Genomic DNA, 17,588 nt, shown 5'->3' with positions numbered 1-17,588 from the left:
ATATAACCTAAAAGTTAAATTAGAAACAAACAAACAAAAAAGAAGAAGAAGAAGGAAAGAAATGCCTACTATGTTCCCCTCAGGCCTGGTAACCTAAGCTAATGTCACATCCCTGGAGCCTGCGCAGGCTTGGGTCCCAAGGATGGAGGGTCCTGGGGCTGAGGGAGCTGGGCAGGATGTGCCAGCAAATGAGCTCCCGCTGGTCCTGTAGTGCCTGGTCCCCTCTGCATGGGACCACCATCACCAGATCCAGGCGGGCCCTCCTACAGCTTAACCAAGCCTAGTGCACCCAAAGGATGGTGGGCCCGCTGGCCTCGAAGAGCTTTGACAAGTCACCTAGTCTCCAAGTCTCCTAGCAGTAAGGTCCCCACCTCCAGCCTCCTTCCTTAGAGTCGCCCCATGTACAATGACGCACCCTCAGCAGAACGGTTTTGCAGGAGTTGACGTCTGCCTGGGTAGGTGAAGGGTAAGCGGGAATCTAATAATTGGTACAAATGAACTACTTGACAAGCTCAAAACAGACTCACAGATTTAAAAAAGAAACTTATGGTTACCAAAGCGGAAAGGTGGGCAGGTGGGATATATTAGGAGGTTTGGATTAACATATACACATTAATATACATATAAAATAGATCATTAACAAGGACCCACTGTATATCACAGGGAACTCTACTCAATATTCTGTAATAACCTATATGGAAAAGAATCTGAAAAAGAATTGGTATATGGATACGTATAACTAAATCACTTAGTTGTACCCCTGAAAGTAACACAGCATTAACTGTACTGCAAAATAAAATAAGAATCAAATTTTAAAAATGTTTAACTTATTAATAATCATGAAAAGAAAAATAAATTTTTCTATTTGTTTTGTTGATTAGTTGACAAGGTAATACTGCACTGAGTTTATCATTTTTGTAAAACTGGGAGAAACTGGTAAATGGTTATCACACATAACCAGTAAAGTACTTCGAAAAATCTTTCCACATATCCCCAGGGATAAAGGCATTCTAGTATGTAAGACACTGAAGCACAGTGTTGCGTACTCCATTTAAATAGATGAAAAGCAGACCAATCAGAAACAGTGTGATTAAGGATCCCAAACACTCCATGATGCTGGGCACAGAGAACACACATTTTCATTTTAATCAAATAAAAACAAAGGGCATTCCTTGTTTAACTCACCTGTAGAACCTGCTCTCCTGTTCCTCCTGCTTAGGGGTCCCTGGGGCTGGGTGAAACGTGACTCTTTCCCTTTGCTCAAGATGAGAGATCAGAGCTAGTTCGGAAGTGGACGATGCTGCTTGAAGGGAAGAAGAAACAACACAATGAAGAGCCGAGTCACACGGGTCAGTCTCAGCTAGGAGAGTAACCCCGGGGGAACTGAGAAAAGAGGTACCCTAAAGAGGTACAGGAAGGGTTCTGGGAGGAGAGCTTGGACAGTGCTTCCAAGGAAGCCTGAGACACTCTGGGAGGCGAATTTCTATTTAAAGGAGAACAAAATGTTTTACCTTCCTTGTTAAAGAATGGAAAATTCTCTAACTGTAGAAAACAGATGTATGGCTCCTAGGAGCAACTCCCACATGGAGACAATGGGGCTGAGTTCTCTCAAGATAATCTGGAGGTTCAATACTAGGGTGAGGGTACCAAGCGATTGCTCGAGCCTTGGTGTACCCATAGAATCACCTCTAAGGCAGGTACAGAGGGAGGACAGCTTTTACGATGGAAAAAGAAGGAAAGCCTTCTTGGAAGTCAAATAGACTCCAGGGCTCTGTGTACCTGGAAACTCTTAACATCGCCATTCGGGATCAGTTAATAGTTATAAGAGAACCTTTAACTTCTTAGGGCCCAGAGAGAACAGCAGCAGAGAGGCCTTACATAGAGTTCTCCAGCATCACGCTCCTGTACAAGGCCCTCTGAGCAGGTATCAAGCTGGTCCATTCCTTTTCAGTGAAATACACAGCCACATCCTCAAAAGCCACTGATTCCTTGATTTTTTTTAATTTTTATTTATTTATTTATTTATTTTGCAGTACGCAGGCCTCTCACTAGAGGAGCACAGGCTCCAGACGCACAGGCTCAGAGGCCGTGGCTCACGGACCTAGCCACTCCGCGGCATGTGGGATCTTCCCGGACCGGGGCATGAACCCGTGTCCCCTGCATCGGCAGGCGGACTCTCAACCACTGTGTCACCAGGGAAGCCCAGCCACTGATTCCTGAAACAACAAGTTCCTCTATCCCAGGCCTCAGGACTTTGGTGATGGTCAAAACTGTCAATGAGAGGCTGAGAACAGCATCTACAAGGACATATATTTAGTACTGGGTCCCTCATGTGCCTGAGAGGTTTTTGTGTAAAAGCTGGAAGGCGTAGAGGAAGAGGAGGAAAATTAAAGGCAGACCGCCAGCCAGAGCTCCACAGAGTTTCCCAGTTAGAACAAAATGCATCTTCACTATGAGCTTCCAAACATATGCGACCTCCAAATAGACTATAATATAGAAGCTAGACTTGGGCCTGAGCATGAATGTATATATATAAAAGAAAAACTAACATATAATGGGATATGGCTGCTACCTTAGCTCTGAGCCCCTTCCCACTTTGTATAATATATTTGGGTGATTATTTGGACTGCTCACATTCCTGTCATTTCTCAATTGTGCTTTCATCCCCGTTCTTCCTCATTCTTGTCTCCTTTCTCACGACCCCAGGCACAGTGCTCTCACATTTGTCCATGACTCCCCACCCCTGTGTAGAGGTAGTGAGGTTAGAGAAGCATAGGAAAGTACCGCTTACTTGAGATGGGCTACAGAAAAGTCTGTTTATCAAAGGACAACATTAAGAGCGTGAAAAAGTGGGAATTCCCTTGCTTTCCAGTGGTTAGGACTCTGCGCTTCCACTGCAGGGGTCCCGGGTTCCATCCCTGATTGGGGAACTAAGATCCTGCAAGCCTCGAGGCACGGTCAAAAAAATAAATTAATAAGAGAGTGAAAAAGCAAGCCACAGACTGGGAAAAGGAATTTCATAATACATACATCTGACATAGGACTCATATCCATAATTATTACAATTTGGAGGGAAAAAAATGACACACAATGTAAGAAACAATGGGAACGTATCTCAACAGTGACTTCACATAAGTGGACATCCACATATGCAATAAACGTATGAAATGGTGCTCTGTATCACTCCTTGATGGAGAAAAGGCAATTAAAAAACCCCAATATGATATCAAGAATGAATGAGAAGTATTTGCAAGGATGTGGAGCAACTGTAACTCTCTTGTACTGCTGGTAAAAGTATAAATTGGAACAACCATTTCAGAAGATTGTTGGGCAGCATCTACTAAAACTAACCAAATGTATAGCCTATGACCTAGCACTTTGACTCCTAAAGATATTCCCCAGAGAAATGAGTGCATGTGTTCATCAAAAGGCATAAGCAAGAATGTTCGCTGCCTTCTTATTCATAGTAGTCGAAAACTGGAAACAATCAAAATGTCCATCCACGGTAGAATGAATAAATAAAATGTGGTATAATCATATAATGGAAAACTATTCAGCAATGAAAAAGTACAAACTACTGCTATGTGCAACAACACGGGTGAAGTTCACAGACATAAAACTGAGCAAAAGAAGGCAGATACAAAAAAGTAAATTTTGAATGATTCCATTTACATGAAATTTAAGAACAAATAAAACGAATATATTGTCATAGCAGTCAGAATAATGGTCATCTTTTTTTGTTTTGTTTTGTTTTGGTCACGTGGCTTGTGGGATCTTAGTTCCCTGACCAGGAATTGAACCCAGGCCCTTGGCAGTGAGGGCGTGCAGTCCTAACCACTGGACCGCCAGGGAAGTCCCATAAAGGTCAACTTTGGGGTGGACTGCTTGGGATGGTGCATGAGGGAGTCTGTTGAGGTACTGATAATGTTCTATGTCTCAATATGAATGATAGTCTTACAGGTGTGTATATTTCTAGAAAGTGAGCTATACAGTGAGTTATATGTATTATAAGTTATACCTCAATGAGAAAGCAAATTTACATATTTTTATATATATAAAAGTATGTTACATATATTTTATATATGCATATGTAACATATATAAACTTATATTTATATACACTTGTATACTTTAATATGTGCATATATAAATATATCTGTACATATGCACATGCATACATGCAGGGGCAGAGGGAACCCAGCTCACCTGGGGCCTGGTTGTTAAGGACACTGTTGTCGTCATCTGACCTCTTTTATTCCTGTCTCAGGGAAAGATAACACTCTCAGGAACTGAAAGTAAAGAAAGAAGCATTAGTGACAATAATTCTACTCACCCTAATTCTTGCATATAGCATCTGACCCATTCTTTTTGGGGGCTACATGAACTATCAATACTATTCATTAGTTACTGCCTTGTATCGGTAGCAATTCTCAAGTCACAGAGGTGAGACGGCAGGCATGAGAGGGAACACAGAAACAGAAACCGTGTGGAGAATATACTTAGCACACAATTTCCCAGGTGCATATTCAGCTGACGGGTTCAGCGAACAGATGCGAAGGTGGACTGACAAAACTAATTTTCAGTACTCCAAAGAAGACATCTTAGGAAAGCGGACAGAAAAGGCAACTAGGGCCTACAGTGGTACAGTGGAGAGAGTGTTATGGGCTGAAGAGAAAGCTGGAGTTCCAATGAAGATCCCTAGAGTCAGGACTTCCCCGGTGGTCCAGTGGTTAAGACTCTATGCTTCCCCTGCATGAGGGTGTGAGTTTGATCCCTGGTCTGGGAACGAAGATCCTCCCTGCCACACGTTGCAGCCAAAAAAAAAGAAAAAAAAGATCCCAAGAATCCACACAGTCAGACAGTAGTAAAAGTCAAAATGGAATTTGAAAATAGTTTATTAGGAACATCTTTTTTTTTTTAAAGATTTGATGTGGGACCTCTTTTTGTTGTTGTTGTTTTTTTTGTTTTTTTTTTTGGCTGTGTTGGGTCTTCGTTGCTGTGTGCAGGCTTTTCTCTAGTTGCAGTGAGCGGGGGCTACTCTTCGTTGTGGTGTGTGGGCTTCTCATTGCAGTGGCTTCTCTTGTTGCAGAGCAAGGGCTCTAGGCGTGCGGACTTCAGTAGTTGTGGCTTGCAGGCTCTAGAGTGCTGGCTCAGTAGTTGTGGTTCACAGGGCTTAGTTGCTCCACAGCATGGGGAATCTTCCCGAACCAGGGCTCGAACCTGTGTCCCCTGTACTGGCAGGCAGATTCTTAACCACTGCGCCACCAGGGAAGCCCTGATATGGGACCATTTTTAAAGTCTTTATTGAATTTGTTACAATATTGCTTTTGTTTTATGTTTTGGTTTTTTGGCCACAGCCATATGGGATCTTAGCTCCCTGACCAGGGACCAAACCTTCACTCCCTGCACTGGAAGGCGAAGTCTTAACCACTGGACCACCAGGGAAGTCTTACCACTGGACTGCCAGGGAAATCCCATATTAGGAACACCTTGATGTCTCTCTACTACTATTTTTTTCCTCTAAATATAGATTGATTATAAGATGATCATTCAATTTTATAAGAGTGTTGGGGATAGGTGGTGAGAAGAAAAACACTACCATATTAAATGATCCATCAACTTCATGACATGTCTCAAATACTCCAAGTTCTAAATATTGTTGCATCAGGGAAGCCAAGCAATTTTATTTGTAAACTAATAGTTCTAACTCCCTTTCTAGGTCAGTTAACTAGTTCAACATTAGGAAGTAAGCCTTCTGCCATTCTACAGAATGAATCAGCAAGGTTTACACATTAAAGGCAACACCTGAAATACAAATAGCTGCCATCAGTTAGATTGGAAATCGTTAATAAGCATAAAAGTGCATGCACTCGTAGACTTAAAAACAACTTCCAGGGCTTCCCTGGTGGTGCAGTGGTTGAGAGTCCGCCTGCCGATGCAGAGGACACAGGTTCGTGCCCCGGTCCGGGAGGATCCCACATGCCATGGAGCGGCTGGGGCCGTGAGCCACGGCCGCTGGGCCTGCGCATCTAGAGCCTGTGCTCCGCAACGGGAGAGGCCACAACAGTGAGAGGCCCGCGTACAGCAAAAAAAAAGAAAAAAGCAACTTCCATTTCAACCCCTTATCTGCAGTTTGCTATTAAGTCTCAGGGTCCATCAGACAAAAGACTTTATACAGTCAGCACACAGCCGTTTCCTCCACTGACCCTACTTAGTGAATCCAGAAAGCTATCCAGGAAGAGGAAGCTGAGGCTGTCAGGGAAAGAGCTGTCAGGGGAGGCTAAAAACCACATCTTGATAGTTGCAGGGATTCCAGGGGTGGGGTTGGGGGGGCGGGGAATGGACGGGGAAGAGTAGCTATAAGTGTAAACAAAAGAACTTTAAAAGAAAGCACAATGTGGTAATTCCCTGGTGGTCCAGTGGTTAGGACTCTAAGCTGCCAATGCTGGGGGCCTGGGTTCGATCCCTGGTCTGGGAACTAAGATCCCACAAAACCTGTGGCACTGTCAAAAACATAAACAAATAAAACAACACAATGCAAACCTACACAAGTAATGCTGCTAAACTCATGGATGTTTTTTGTCCAAAGGTAACAAAAGCAGGGATTCATACTGAGTAACTGGGTACCCCTTGTAGTTGTGTACTCTAATTCTCTTAAATCATGATACTGTCATCGTATCTTTGTAATAAACAGCCCTTACAGTGGATACTTAATATTACTGACATATTAAACAAATGGCCTTAAGCAAAAAGATGTGATCTGTACAGTTGACACTATGAAAAGCAAATCATCTGGAAGTAGAACAGCAGCAGAGGCCGCCCTTACAAAGTACAAAACACTCCTACTTTCCTATGGGGAAAACCATAGCTATGGAGCATAGCTCCATAAACATGAAGCATAAACAACAAGCCCAGATGGGAAACAAATCACAACACACTTCACTAATGGCAGGGACCATATGTTTTGTCTGATTGATTGTGAACCTTAACAATTACGTTATGACAATTACGTTAAGAGAATGTAATGAGGAGTGAAATAAAGGATGTGAAGAGAACTAAATCAAGAAATGGTGGGCTTCCCTGTTGGCACAGTGGTTAAGAATTTGCCTGCCAATGCAGGGGATATGGGTTCGAGCCCTGGTCTGGGAAGATCCCACATGCCACGGAGAAACTAAGCCCGTGTGCCACAAGTACTGAGCCTGTGCTCTAGAGCCCACAAGCCACAACTACTGAGCCGGCGTGCTGCAACTACTGAAGCCCACACGCCTAGAGCCTGTGCTCCGCAACAAGAGAAGCCACCGCAATGAGAAGCCCGCGCACTGCAACGAAGAGTAGCCCCGCTCACCGCAACTAGAGAAAGCTCACGTACAGCAACGAAGACCCACTGCAGCCAAAAATAAGATTAATTAAATAAAATTTTTTAAAAATAATAAATAAATAATGTTTCCTTAGCCCCAATACTGTGCATAGGATATTATATGCTAAACATTAGACACATATTAGGTGCTTGATGGATATAACCCCTCAAGAGATTTTTATTTTTATTTATTTATTTATGTTGCACTGCACAGCACGAGGCATCTTAGTTCCCCAACCAGGGATGGAACCCTGTGCCCCCTGCAGTGGAAGCCCCGAGTCTTAACCACTGGATCGCCAGGGAAGTCCCAAGATTTTTAGATTAAACATTCATATGAACCAATCCAAATCCAGGGCTCCACGTTCTCCAATTCTGTGAAGGAAGTAGCCTCCATGGGGGTGGGGGGAGAAAACCATTTCAGTCTTCTCAAAACTTTGGGTACTCCACGAATCGCTTCCAGATTGAGTTTACACCTGGCCAGGCGAGTAAGGCGAATAAAGTATCACAGACTGATTTCCTGAGACCACCTGAAAAGGGAAAGAGCGTTAAGCAGTTGTGCACAGGCCTAGGTGTTGGGCTGGGGTCTCCGCAGCCTGGACAAGATGGGGCTGGAGCGACCGAGGGGAGTGTTCTCTGCTGACAGCGCGTCCTGGAGCACAGACAGTTAAAAAATTTTGAGAACCTCGGTGTCAACACTTGAATTTGTGTCAGTATCCAAATCTGAATAGGCCACGAGCTGTCCTGGGGACGAGAAACTAGGCGTCCCCAGCCCGCCAGCGCCCCCTCTCCATGCGAACGAGTTGAGCATGGGCATTGGGGTGAGGACCCCGGGAGCAGCAGTAGCCGCGCTGGTCTCCCCCAGGGTCCTTCCCGTCCTGTTCAGACCAAGCCAGACCCGCTCACCGTGGGCTCTGAGTGGCCTCTGCCCCTTTCCAGCAAACAGAGCTTTGGAGAACCACTGGCGGGTCTTCACAAACCAAACCCTCACGCGCTAAAAGCAATGGCTGAGGCGGAAGTACGTCATCACAGTGACCTGTCAACCTATAATTTCCCTTAAATTCTCTCTAGTGATCTTAGAGGACCCCACATCTCGGTGGTTCCTCCTTCTAGTTCCCACCAGACGAGCCTGAGGAAAAAAAGGCGAGGTAGGTGTCTTCCTCTCAGGCTCCGCGTTTTAATTTTTTTGGCCGCGCCGCACAGCTTGCGGGATTTTATTTCCCTGACCAGGGATCAAACCCTGGCCCTCGGCAGTTAAAGTGCAGAGTCCTAACCACTAGACTACTAGGGAATCCACGAGACTCCGCATTCCAAGTCAAGGAATAGGACTTCGCTTGCCCTAACCTTAAGGCCGGAGAAGGAAGCAGGGCCTTCATTCCATTGGATATCAGGTGAAGGGGCGGGGCCCAGCTGAGCCAATGAGCAGCAGAGCCTGCGAGGTCGTCCTTCCTCTTGGAGGCAGGAGCCTCTTCCCTGCCGGGACAGGCCCGGCCCCTGCCTGGCAGATTTTCCACCTACTGGTGAGTCCCTCCCTTCAGGGCCTAGAGGAGAAATCAGGGACCTGGAGAGAGAGCTCAGCTGGGCTGAGGGCCTGACCTGGACGGGGTGGAGACCTCAAGACAGAGGAGGCACCGAAACGTTTGCTTAATGAATGAAAGTCGAGGAACAGAGTAGCGATCTTAATATATATCCAGAAGACCCTTAGAAAGTCAAAAAGGCGGTGCTTTTCTGTCCTGCATAGGGAGAGCCACCATGAATGAGAGAGGGAGGGTAAGAAGCGAATCCGGGCCCCAGCTAGAAGCCTACACACAGTCCTGCAACCTTTCTTAGACTTGTCCACCACTTCATTTGTCTACCACTGCCAAATGTCCTCATGTGTCTAGTTCCTTACCCCGGCCACTGTGATGCCCCACATGGGGCTCACAGTTTACAAGTCTTTTCATCTCACACTGCCAAGAAGGCTGTGTCCAGAGGAGCATCCAGCCCTCAGCCATATCCTACTGAGGCCGACACTTCCCTGGGATCCATGAGGCCCTTGTGTGGAACCCAGGTCACATCTTTTCAAGATAATCTTAAGTCCTCAGTCGTCTGCATAACCTGAGAGCTTTATAGGAATGTCTGTGGTCACCTCCAAAAGACCTTTAAATACGTGAGAGCAGGGGTTAGGATCTCCCTGCTCAAAAGAACCTGGAGTTTAAAGCATTACTGATAACATTGTTACAGAAGAGTGTCAGCTTACTACAGGGCACTTCAGTACTCCTGAGGAGTAAACATGATTTCTCTTTCCCTCCCACTGGGATGTTCTCAGATGTAAGTCACTGCTCCTACTCTTTGACCTATTTTCCATGTAGAAGATATGGAGCCTGGAAATCATGCTGACAGTTGGAGTAGGCCATTCCCAATTCCCATCAACCAAAGATACTCGGTTAGGTAGGTTTGCCAAGGCAAAATCAAAACAACCTATGCCAGGGAATTCCCTGGTGGTCCAGTGGTTAGGACTCTGAGATTTCACTGCTGAGGGCCTGGGTCCGATCCCTTGTTGGGGAACTAAGAGCCCACTAGCTGTGCAGTGAGGCCAAACCAACAAAAAAAAACCTATAGTATAACACTCATCTTAGAACAGCAATGTAGTTTCAGCAAAACATCCCTGTTCCTAATATTAAATTAATGCAATTTGAATATTATCGAATTTGAATGTCCGGTTGTAATTGTGTAATAACCTATAAACATAGGAAATTTATATCAAGCTTCAAGGGTACAATATTTACAAGCTTTAAGGGTAAATATTTTTTTACACATTTTACAAATTCTTACTCATCCAATTGCTTTAAACATAACCCATATTAGCATATTTTTAGCCATTTAGAGCCTGCCTGCTTTGCATAATTCGTGAAACTGCACCTAACGTCGGCCAGCCATGGATAAGACAAACTCTGGGGCCGTAAAAGACCCCAAACCGCTGCTGCCCTTCCACGCTCTCTGAAGGGCAGAGACTCCCACCTTGCTGTTGAGCAACACTGCCTAGACAAGTAAGCCTCCTTTCCAATTCGCCTCTCCACCCCACCCCCTCCCCAGGATTCCCTCGCCTTCTTCCCCTGCTGGGTTAGCCCTTCAGTAAGGGACTTCCCCTGTCCTGCGATCTGTACAGAGGGCGCCCAATGTAGTTTGTTGTACAATAGTGCCATCTAGTGGTCTTACCTTTTTCTTTTTCTTTAAAAAATTTTTTTGGATTGAGGTATAGTTGATGTACAGTATTATATGTTTCAGGTCTTGTCTTTTCTTGATCATCCCTCAAATCCTTGAACTCACCACAGAATTGAAACAATATAGATATTCTTGCCTCTTCAGTTCTTTAATACCATTTATTGAATGCTGGTTAGATCATTACTAATGGCATTGAATCATCATGCCACCCATGAATATTGGCTTCCAATGACATCCTCAAAGGTTATTACGATAACTGCAAATACAAGTCTTACGCAGAATATTCAGGAAAATATTAACTGTAATAGGTTTTCTGGTCATGTTAAATTTACCATTTGGAATGTTATAGTCTAATCACTGAATCACATATTGTACAACCACAACTGCTCTTAAACTGCTGTCTTAGTCCATTCAGGCTGCTAGACAAAACACTATAGCCTGGGTAACTTATAAAGAACAGAAGTTTATTTCTTACAGTTCTGGATGCTGGGAGGTTCAACATCAAGGCACCAGCATGTTTGAATTCTGGTGAGGGCCCTCTTCCTGGTTCATAGACAAGGCCTTCTTGTGGTGCCCTCACATGGAAGGGAGCCAAGGAGCTCTGTGTGACCTCTTTTGTAAGAACACTAATCCCATTCACGAGAGCACCTACCAAAAGCCCTACCTCCTAACACCATCACATCAGGATTAGGATTTCAACGTATGAATTTTGAAGGGGACACAAACATTGAGACCATGGCAACTGCTATAATCTTTGCGTTCCTGGAATGTGATGCCTTTCAATGTCGGTTATCCTTCTCCCTTCCATACCACCACCACCAACGGGGAGGATAAGCAATGGGCCCATGCGAAGAGTAAGAAGAGCAGTTCAATTCACCCAAGAAATGAATGTCCCCTTCCAGCGCAGCTTAAGACTGACCCAGGACAGCATGGAGTCACTGCATCAGCGGGGGATAAGAGAGGACATCTATCAGAAAGCCCGTTGAAAGCCCTCAGAGAAGAGAGGTGTGGCCACCCCCAGAGAACTGCCTGACATGTGCGGGGAAGAGTGACCACCCTCATGGCCAAGAGTGTGAAATGCACAAGATAAAGGATACTTGCTGCCACCTCTCTTGTCGTTGGGTATTGTAGCCCATAAGCAGCACTGCAGTAGGAATGCAGAAGAGCACGAGCTGACACAGGGGCCCACACATGCAGCCCACCCCGAGGGTTGACAGCAGACCCACAGTAGCCCAGAGCCTTGAATTCAAACCTGTGCCTAAGATGAATGAGTTACCCCGAATCAGTCAGCATCATTCTGATGGCCCAGGGTCATGTGATCCTGTGGGAAAAACCCAGGCTGGCCGCCCTCCTAGAAATGAGGTCCAGCCATAGGGCCCTGGCACAACACTACAGGTGTGCATTCTGGAGCTCTTTAGGACACCTGGTCAGCTCACACACTGAGTAAATGCTCAGAGAGCACCCCAAATGGGACAAACAGAGCACAGGGCCCATAGAGATCACAATCTACTCTCGGAGAACCCCATCTGACAGTCTTATTTGACCTAGCCACAACCAGGCAACAGGAGATGACTTTAAAAATGTAGAAGAAGGGGGGACTTCCCTGGTGGTCCAGTGGGTAAGACTCCGTGCTCCCAATGGAGGGGCCCAGGTTCGATCCCTGGTCAGGGAACTAGATCCCACATGCATGCCACAACTAAGAGTTTGCATGCCGCAACTAAGCGTTCGCATGCTGCAACTAGGAGTTCACATGCTGCAACTAAGAAGTCCACATGCCACAACTAAGACCCGGTGCAGCCAAAATAAATAAATAAATAAAAGGATAAAAATAAACCAATAAAAAAAATGTAGAGGAAGGAACTCCAAAGTGCAGGACCCCCTGAACACCCTGGGCACATGTCCTGGGGTGGGACCCTGTTTTCCTTGGCCTAATGGTGGTGCTGGGCATGCATTTAAGTGCATGGCCAGAGAGTTGCACATACCATTTCACAATGGCCAGAGGTTGGTCACATGGCCAAACACACCTGCTGAAAAAACTGGAAAATTTAGCAACTTCTATGGAAGCAGGAGAGAATGGAGACTAGGTGACGAGTAACAGTCATTACCATGTCCATTGCACAACAGAATGCAAGATAGACTAGAAATGTGAATATCTAGCTTTCCTATACTCTAGAGTGAAAGAGAGCAACAGAGAAAAATGCTGGGAAAGGCCAGAATAGCCCATAAGGCACATCAGTACCTATAGGAAAGAGTAGTCCCTAAAGAGATACAATCCCATAGGTGCGTGACATGGCAAATGGAACAAGGGCAGGATTTCAACTCCCATCTGTCCCTTAGACCAGTTCCTCTTTGCACGATTATCACAACTACACAGGATAGACCTGGAAATGGCTCTAGATTCAGCCACTGGTAATGTCACACACTCCTCCCCCTTGTCAACTACTTGGTGCTTTTTCAACACATTTCTCCATATTTATACAATACGTTAAAATAAGAAAAACATATAGCAGGTCTGATCTCTATCTCCTCCACACACTGAGAAAGGCTGTAACTCTCTGGGCCACAGCTCGGCAAATATTCCCAAGGAGAAGGTTTGGGGAACGGGAGACTCATGTTATGTGTCTCATCTCTCTCAAAAATCATCACATTGCATTGGCTGCTAATGAATATCTACAAACTTGTTCAGTGTTGTTTTTTTTTTTAAGTGTGGTCCACTTTGAAAATTTTAAAAATCCAAAAATCCACCTCTTCTCAAGATGTAGAAAAACTGAAGAAGGGACTTCCCTGGTGGCACAGTGGTTAAGAATCCACCTGCCAATGCAGAAGACACGGGTTTGAGCCCTGGTCCGGGAAGATCCCACATGCCGCGGAGCAACTAAGCCCGTGCACCACAACTACTGAGCCTGCGCTCTAGAACCCATGAGCCACAACTACTGAGCTTGCGTGCCACAACTACTGAAGCCTGTGTGCCTAGAGCCCGTGCTCCACAACAAGAGAAGCCACCGCAATGAGAAGCCAGTGCACCGCAACGAAGGGTAGCCCCCACTCGCCACAACTAGAGAAAGCCCGCGTGCAGCAATGAAGACCCAACACAGCCAAAAATAAATAAATAAATAGATAGATAGATAATTTTAAAAACCTGAAGAATATGGCCCCACCCTTACAACAAAAAATAGCCAGACTGGGACCTCCCTGGCAGTCCAGAGATTAAGACTGCTGGAGGCGTGGGTTCAGTCCCTGGTCAGGAACCTAAAAGCCCACATGCTGCATGGCACAACCAAAAAAAAAAAAAAATAGCCAGATTATCTGAAATTTTTCCTTGAACACATCAGAGAGCTGAAGTCTCAGGGCAAACAACTTACCTAAAATCTAAGGAAAGACAGACACTCTCAAGGTCATTCCTTGTATTCATCTCCTTTGGGGACAGTCCACCTTCCTGACCAATCCTCCTATGGAGAAGCTCACCACTGCAGAGTTGGAAATAACATTGAGTCAACTGGAGGGAAAACAAAAAATAAAAATACAAAACAACAATAACAAAACCACCAGCATATAAATTCATTGTAAATAGAATAAGTCTGTCTTGGGAATTCCCCGGCAGTCCAGTGGTTAAGACTCTGCCCTTCCAATGCAGGGGGCGTGGGTTCGATCCCTGGTCGGGGAACTAAGATCCCACATGCCACATGGTACGGCCAAAAAATTTTAAAAAATAATAAGGCTGTCTTTAAGAAAACAGACAAAAGAGGCTGTAGTGAGAAAGGCAGAGTCAAAGTGGTAAGCTTCAAAAAGTCTTAAGGCTAGATAGGATCAAAGAAAGGGGAAGAGATGGGGAAAGGGCATCTGGGGGAGCAGAAAAAGCACAAGCTCAGAGGAAGAAACTGAAACAGTGTGTGTTACAGTGAGTGGAGAGGACTGCCTGGAGCAGCGTCTGGGGAGGGCAGGAGGTACAGCTGGATTGGGATAATCAGGCCAAGAAGGGGAGGACCTGCTAACCTGCACTAGGGGGACACACAGAACAAGATTACATTTAAAAGTTTCTCTCCAGTATGAATTCTCCAATGACAAATAAAATTTTAGTTCTGAATGAAGACTTTCCCACATTTCTCACATTCACAGGGTTTTTCTTTAACATGAAGCCTTCAGTGCTGCTTCAATCCTGAACTCTTTTTTGTTTTTTACAACTTATTGGAGTATAATTGCTTCACAATGGTGTTCAGTTTCTGCTTTATAACAAAGTGAATCAGTTATACATATACATCTGTTCCCATATCCCTTCCCTCTTGCATCTCCCTCCCTCCCACCCTCCCTATCCCACCCCTCCAGGCGGTCACAAAGCACCGAGCTGATCTCCCTGTGCTATGCGGCTGCTTCCCACTAGCTATCTACCTTACGTTTGGTAGTCTTGTTGAAGCCTTTCCCACACTCTGCATTTGTAGGGCTTCACCCAAGTGTGGATCCATTGATCTTGGGGTTTTTTCTTTTTTCTTCCCTTTTCTTTTTTTCTTTTGGATCCATTGATATTGATTTAAGCTGACTTTTTGCTTGAAGGCCTTGCTGTAGTCCTTGCATCTAAAAGGTTTCTCTCCAATGCTGACTTGCTAGTGCTGAGTTGAAGTTAAAGGCTTTGCCACACTCTTTACACACCTGGAAACTGCAGATGTGTGAACTGACCCCAACATTTTTTTCTGATTTCTTATGTGCATGACATCTATTTTTTATAGGAATTTTCTCATTATTTACTCCCTCCTTTGCTGAATCTCTCTTATTTTTCTTCATTCAATCCCTTATGAGACTTCCTGAAGGCCTCTCTATCTTACTCTCTGATTCACAGGTAACTTGAAAACCAGGTCCCTGGGGAAGGTCTCTTAATGTTCCTCTGAGGCCAAGTCACGGGATTCACTTTTCTCAGAAATGTCTTATTTTGAGGGCTAAAAGCATAAATTCAGCCCTGATTTCACAACCTGAGAAAAAATAATAAATGCAAATGTTAGAGAGGAAACTAGATCATCAAAGATACGACTGTATGCTGTAAATACACAGCTTTTGTAATGTTTAAAAATTGGTTTCACAGAGCATAGGGAATGAAAAAAGACAAGGAAAAGGCCTGGGACCCAAAAGGGAAAGGGGCTACATCTGGTCTCACGGCCAAAGATGCAAAAGAAGACGAGATAATTATGGTTGGTCCAAGAGAGTAACATTGTTGAAAATGGAAATCTGATCATGGGAATGGCCTCAGAAGACCAAAAAAGAATGAAAAGTGAAGAGGATATTGGGTTGGGTGGGCTGGTGAGACTCCTCTTCATCAATTGTCAAACAAAAAATTAAATAACTTAGATATTCCAACTTAGGGGTATGTGAGGAATGCTATCACGAAGCTTGCAAATTACCTGAAAACATAAGCAATATAAAAGATTAGAGAAAACCACAGTGGGCCAGGAGAACACAGATCAAACTTCCACCCACACTGACTGACTAACCATAACTGCAAGGTAACATTTGGCCACCATGATTTAGCCCTAGGCCGTGACAAAATTTCACAGACTGGATGGCTTAACAGAAATGTTCTTATGGTATAGGAGGCTGGAAGTCCAAGATCAAGGTGCCAGCTGGCTGGTATTCTCTGAGGCCTCTCTCCTGGGCTTGCAGATGGCCAACCTCTTGCTGCCGCTTCACACGGTCATCCCCCTATGCATGTGCACCCCCGGTGTCTGTGTCCTGATCTCCTCTTCTCATATGGACACCAGTCTGACTGGATTAGCGACCACCCTAACAACCTCATTTTAACTTAATTATGTCTTTGAAGATCCTGTCTCCAAATACCGTCACATGCTGAGGTACTGGAGGTTAGGGCTTTAACATATAAAGTTGGCGGGGGGACACAATTCAGTCCACCTGCCATATGCTGAACCCATCCCCCGCCTAAGCACTGAAGCCTCACCACCTCCCTATGGACACAGTCCAAGTATGTTCCCTCCTCCTCAGCCCCAGCAGTTGCTATTCCCTCTGCCTGAAATGCTGCCCCTAAATATCAGCACATCTTGCTCCCTACTTTGGTCTCTTGTTCACATGTCCCCTCATCAGAGTCTGTCCCTGATCACTCTATCTATCCCTTTCTATACCCCTTCCCTGCTTTATGATCCTTCATAGCATTTACCATTACTTGCCATAAAAATTTATACATTGTGGGGTTCATCCGTGTTTAATATACACCCAGGATTTCTAGAAATCATGTATGGTAAGGTCACAGACAAGGAGACAACTGCCTTGGAAAGAAGTACTTACAGTTCCTGAAAAGAGGGGGCATGCCACACCTCGCAGGGGGCCCATGGGGAAGCACCATGGGGTCAGTCAGGAGGCAGAGGAGGGGGCAGAAAGCATAGGCAAAAGCCTCTATTACTAGAGCGGTGGGAAGTTGTTAGGTGGGGACGTTCTCCTGCTGGGCAGGAAGCAAAACACAGATGTTGGGGTCTGTGGTTGGAAGGTTTGTAATAGGATTTTTGCACACCAAAAGGGGAAATATAATCAACTTTGGCTGTTAGTTTGACCCTATGATCAATGGATGCCAAATCATCAATTACAACATTTCTAAATGTTGGTTAGAATATCCCACATTTTTGGCGTTACGCCAATATATTCAAATGTTGGTTCATAAGAGAATAAGCGAATGAGTTTCCATATGACTAGTTTATGCCTGTCCTCATGTACACCCATGTCCTAAGGGTAATTCTTGCTGCCATCACTCAGGTTCCAGGCTTCATCCTGTCCTCTCAGGCCAGGTGTACCTCTTCTCTGTACCTATCTTATCTATCTGAAACCTCTCAGAGGCTCCTTTTGGTGAATACAGATGGATGCACCTTTACCTCGGACACAGTTTCCATGAAGTGCCTGCACTGGCTTACCTCAAAACTCAAGTGGACAGAGGTCAAAGGGAACAAAGCTCACCTGAGGCTTGGTTTTAAGGGACACAACCTGTCATCATCTAGCTTCTTCAATTCTTCTTATGGAGAAAAGTATGATTCTCAGTAGCTTAA

At 45.0% G+C, this 17,588-nt stretch overlaps 1 long non-coding RNA gene across 2 annotated transcripts in view; it reads right to left on the bottom strand.

The window, feature by feature from the left end:
* The window catches only part of LOC309813730, a 61,309-nt gene that overhangs the window by 22,524 nt on the left and 21,197 nt on the right, over nt 1–17,588 (bottom strand). Inside the window, exons 7-10 of one of the 2 annotated variants that reach the window (XR_014295534.1) lie at nt 14,944–15,518; nt 13,920–14,024; nt 4,206–4,288; nt 1,186–1,300 (exon numbers count right to left, since the gene is read on the bottom strand). This is a non-coding gene — a long non-coding RNA (uncharacterized lncRNA). Of the gene's footprint in view, nt 1–1,185; nt 1,301–4,205; nt 4,289–7,717; nt 7,884–13,919; nt 14,025–14,943; nt 15,519–17,588 lie in introns of those variants that run through there. The other variant, XR_014295535.1, reaches the window with a different exon arrangement.

Source organism: Mesoplodon mirus (genome assembly GCF_964341445.2).
Source record: "Mesoplodon mirus genome assembly, chromosome: 12".
NCBI classification, from domain to species: Eukaryota; Metazoa; Chordata; class Mammalia; order Artiodactyla; family Ziphiidae; genus Mesoplodon; species Mesoplodon mirus.
This window is presented reverse-complemented; position numbering and strand designations above follow the sequence as displayed.